We start from the raw sequence: 5,551 nt of genomic DNA on the forward strand, positions 1-5,551 counted from the left end.
AGTCTTTGCCTAAAATTGGGGGTTACAGGTACCCCCTCCTTTGGTGGGCATTGGAATTTTTTCCCCATAGGCATGCTAAACTGCCCTTATGCTGCCTAGCCTCTTTGCTTCTTCAACAGGGGAAAAGAGGCCCAGTTATTGGGCTTGCCTGAGTAAATACCTGTCTTTCTCCAAAACCCGGATTTGTGATTCTTCATTATCTTTTTAACTTTGATGCTTTCCAACAGATTTTTTTCCCCTGCTTTTATAATTGTCCTCACCAGGAGAACAGGACTGGATGATCTAGTCTGCCATTATCAGATGGTGGAAAATATAAATGCAGGACATGGGCCAGGTGTACATGCATATGCACACCTTATGGGAGTGGAAGGTGCTGGGGTTAAACTAGAGATCATGAGCCAGCATTTGTTTTGTGGAAAGGAGGGTCTCACATTGCCAGGTTTTCCAAGGAAATGTAGACATGGACTTTTGAAATGTGAAATCCCAATTTTCAGTAAGTGTTAAATCAAATTAACTCTCAACTAGCCAAACAAAATGCACCCACACCCAGGGGTCCACACTTAGCCCAGGATACCAGTTTAAAATTCTGGACCATAGTCTGCTGATGGAAGTGGGGTGAAGGCAGAACTCCCTTCTATTAGACTCTAGCCTCCTGGCAGCCTGCACTGCCTTGAATAAACAGCAGCTCTGCACATAAAATATAGTTTTAAAGCCAATTCATGTCTTTACTGAAATCTCTTAAAAATGCCAAAGGGAAGGGGGTGGATTCCATTCACAACACCAACACATTTCTGAAAAGTCCTCTTTTGTCTCTTTCCCAACTCCTTCCCGTGACAGCCCAGTAGCTACTCCAACTTCCCTTAATTTAGTTCTTGAATTCCCCCCAAGTCAGTACATCCTGGCTCTGGCCTCTCTCACCCACCCTCTCACCTTCTGATCTATTCTGCTTGCTTTAGGAGGTAACTCCCTGCCTTTTCTTAGGTGGGCCCTCAAGCCCTCCCACCTGCAAACTGCAGGATTCAGAATCCCTTCCCACGTGTTCCCATATTCTGCACAAGAAATACTCCAAAATGTAGCTGGCCAAGACTAAATCCTCCTTCACAGGAAATGGGGGTGGGGAGACAATGCTGTAAACACTCCAAAATACATATTCTTTCCTGTCCCACAGCTATGCCATCTGGGTGGGTGAAGCCAGACTGGATGTCATTTCAAAGGAGACAGAGCTCCTTTCCGGGAGGTTTTGGCAACAAGGTGAGTTGTCAGGTAGCTGACATCTCCCTATCATTCTCTCCTTCTATGGATAGGACCATGTCTCCTCCCAAACCACCATCCTTCCTGCCAAATTGGGAGCGAGAGCCATCAAACTCAGACTTTCCCTGATTTGTCTAATAATAGAAAGTTGGCAAAGCATGTCACAGAATAGAAAGTATTTGATAAAAATAGCATCTGTTCAGCTTGGGACTCAAGCTGGAGAGCATGAAAATGTAATTTATGCCTTCCTGAGTTTTCCCATACTAGTATAACAATTCTGTCTTTTCCATTAATGAGACATGTTTAAAAACGCTGTTTGCTGCCACCAAAATGGCTTCCTTCCCTCAAGGCTGGAGGAAGCGGAGGTGCCAGCAGAATTAAGGAAAGAACAGGCCACTTTGGCCAGCCCAGGGCGGCCCTCACACCTGCCCTCCACAACAGAAGCACAGTGTCCGGACCTCCCTCACCAGCAGGTGAGCGGGGAGGTCCTGGAGGAGGCCCAGGGGCTGACTGATGGGGGCCTGCTCGCCCAGGTGTCTCAGTGTTCGTGGTCTCCTCTGTAGCAAGGCACTTGCCTTTCCCAAGGGGTGCATTCAGAGCTCTACGAGGTAGGTACTAACCTGAGGTCCCTCTGGTCTCCAGCCCCATAGGTCCCAGCTCTTTAAAGTCCTGCTCTGGGTGGAGCACCCTTGCCTGAAAAGCAAAACTGGGCAGACTAGAAAAGGGGGAGAAGGAGTGATCAAGGGGCCCCTTTAAATGATTTTTTTTGGTGGTTGGTTAGGGGGACATATCCATAACAAAAGCTATAGTTTTTTTAAATTAATTTTAACTTTGTATATGTGACAGCAGAATGCATTTTGATTCATTGTACACAATTGCAGCACAACTTTACATTTCTATGGTTGTACACCATGTAGCGGTCACACCATTTGTGCAGCCATACATGTCCCTAGGGTAATGATATCCATCTCATCCCATCATCTTTCCTGCCCCCATGTCCCCTCTCTACCCTCCCTCCCCTTTGCCCGGTCAAAGCTCCTCCATTTTCCCCATGCCTCCTGGCTTGCCATTATGGATCAGCATCTACTTATCAGAGAGAACATTTGGCCTTTCGTTTTTGGGGATTAGCTTAAATTTGCTCACCATGATATTCTCCAACTCCATCCATTTACCTGCAAATGCCATAAATTTTATTCTCTTTTAATTCATTGTGTATATATACCACCGTTTCTTTATCCATTCATCTATTGAAGGGCATCTAGGTTGTTTTCATAGTTTGGTGATGGTGAATTGAGCTAAAAACGTACAACTCAATGGCATGAAGTGCATTCACGTGATTGTGCAACCACCCCTATCCTCCATCTCTGGGACTCTTTTTCATTAGCCCAAACTGAAGTTCACTCCTCAGTCCAGAGTCCCCTCTGTCCCTGGCAACCACCAGTTATAAATTTAATTCCTCTAGGGGATTCTGATAAGGGGATCAGGCAGTATCTGTCCTTCTGTATCTGGATTATTTTGCTTAGCTTAGTGTCTTCAAGATTCAAGAGTCATCCATGTTGTAGCATGGGCCAGAATGTCCTTCCTTTTTAAGCCCCCAAATAACTTGTCTGCTGTGTGGCTGTACCACCTGTGTTTGTCCACTCATCTGGTGGACTTGGGCTGCTCCCACCTTGCAGCCATTGTGATTAATGGTGCACTGGACACGAGTGTTCATTTCAAGACTGTTCTGACCTTTTTGCCAGGACTCTTTAGGAAGGTCTACCAAGGGGTGGAATGGTCGAAGGCAGGCAGCTGTCGATGGAGGTAGACTTAGTGTCCCTTGTCTCAAACCATGTCACTTTACATATGGTGCTGCCATAGGATATATGTTCTGATATCATGGATTTTATATTTCTTCACTAAAAAGCACAGAAAGTTATGCCCAGTGGTGGAGAAACGTTGCTGACCGTAAATAATTTCCCTAGCCACTTGACTCTAGGGATTTTATAATCCAACATGGCTTCAAATATATCCTCTGCCCTGACTCTTCAGGCCCCAGCTGGTTCATCAGCATCAACCCTCTCCCCATACTCTTCTCTATCTTCAGCTCCTAATTTTCTGCACATCCGCATCACCACATGCTCAAGTCTTTAACAAAACAAAATTACCAGGTAAAGAACCACCCCCGTGGGTGCAGTGGTAGAGCGCGCTGTGCCTCGCATGTGAGAGGCACTGCGTTTGATCCTCAGCACCTCATAAAAGTAAATAAGCAAATAAAATAAAAGGATTGTGTCCATCTACAACTAAAATTCAAATAATAATAATAATAAAAAGAACAACCCTCCTTGGAGCCCTGCCTCCCACCCTCTCTCCTCCTGCTCTGAGGCCTGTCTTCCTGAAGGAATCACCTTCACACTCAGCTTGCATGTCCCCTTCTACTCCTCCATCCGCTTCTGCTCCTTGCTCTCGGCACGGGGCTCTGCTGGGTTCTGAGGTGACCCCTTGGTCTGAGCCTCTGATGGGAGTTCAGCCTCCTGTCCAAGGCAAGAGCCCCAGGCACTTTGCGTCAGAGGCAGTTCCTAGGATCCGAAGGGTACAAAGGCCTCTTTTCTTTTCTTTCCAATCAAGATCAGGTCGGTGGTGTCCTGGCTATGGAAACATGTCCTAACAAGCCCACAAACAAGAACAACCCTTCCAAATCATGCTTCCTAAAACTCAAGGGTAGAAGTTAGGGAAGCAACTCAGTCACCAAACAGATCTCCACAGGGCTCCCAGCTCTACCAGTTGTTGGTTGGTGGGGTGGCCTTGGGCAAGTTACACAAATTCTGTGCCTCCTTAGCCCCACTCTAACGTGGCAGTTGTCGCAACACCTACCTAATTAGAAGAAAACAACAAGATAATTCAAGTCCAGTGCTAAGCATGGTATATGGCTCATAGGAACCCTTTCGTAAGCATCAGTTCTCATTATGACTTTTTCCTAGTATAAGTTGACCTTAGTATCTAAGTGTACCTTGGTTTTTATGCTTGTAAAATCTGAATGAAGAAACGTGGTTCCTAAGTGACCAGAGACATTCATAAGGGACAGCATGAGGAATACACAGAGAAATGTCAACAGGGGTCGATGAAAAAGCAGAATCCCGAGCAGGAGTGAACACTGCTGGATGTTGTGAGGCAGATCACAGAGCCCGAGAGTGGGACTGACGCACACATCAGCAATTAGCATCTGATAGGATGAGAGATCTCTGTTGTGCGTGTACAAACACAGGCTGTGTTGGAAAACAGCCTCTGGAAAAGCTCTCGGAACTAAACGATGATAACAGTCAACACAGTCTGGCCCCCAGATGAGGTGTTCTGCTGTTTGACAAATTCTATAAAACTGTAGACCTCATTTTAAAATAAGTTGAACTGTTCCAAGGACAGACTGCAGGGTACAGGAAGAGGTGTGTATGTCCGATACAGTAGCTGAAGTGGAGCCAGAAACTGAAGGAGGCTGAAGTAAAACTGCCCCATGTTGTTTGACACGTGAAGGCCAGAAGGCATCTGGGCACAGCGCAGCCTCCAGCTAGGGTCTAGACCTGTGCTACTCAACATGGAAGCCAGGAGCACCCGTGACTCTACAGCACTTGAAATGCGTCTACTGAGAATCAAGTACTGCTGCAATGGTAAAACCCACATCAAGCACAAAAACAAGAATGAAAAATCAAAAATTTTTAAAATATCAATTATGTAGTGGGGCGTGGCAGTGCACACCTGTTATCTCAGCAATTCAGGAGGATTGCAAAGTTGAGGCCAGCCTCAGCATTTAGCAAGATTCTACCTCAAAATAAAAAATAAAAAGGGCTGGGGATATAGCTCAGTAGATCCAATCACTAATACAAAATATTTTTAAAAGTTAATTACATATTTTAAAATGTTAGCAAAAGCCAGGTTTGGTGATGCATATCTGTAGCTCTAGCTATTCAGAAGGCAACACAACATAGACTAAGATAGTCTGTATGATTAGGTAAGACAAGACTTAAACCCAGAGGTTCAAGGACAACTAGGACAACAAAATAAGTCCTTGTTCAAAAAAAAAAAAAAAAAACCAGTAATTTGTACACGGTAGGTACTCAAGAAACATAAGCTACTTTTTCTGTTGCTATTAAAACTCAAAAGAGCTGACAATTTATTATATGTCGGTGCTATGACTTGAATATGGTCTGTGTCTATCAAAATTCATGTAAGGCTTGATTTCCAAAGTGTTGGGGGGTTTGGAGGTAGGCTTTTAAGAAGTGGGGCCTATTCAAAGGTGATTAGATCATAGGAGTGCCACTCTCAGAAG

Source organism: Ictidomys tridecemlineatus, chromosome 1 (assembly GCF_052094955.1).
Source record: "Ictidomys tridecemlineatus isolate mIctTri1 chromosome 1, mIctTri1.hap1, whole genome shotgun sequence".
NCBI lineage: Eukaryota > Metazoa > Chordata > Mammalia > Rodentia > Sciuridae > Ictidomys > Ictidomys tridecemlineatus.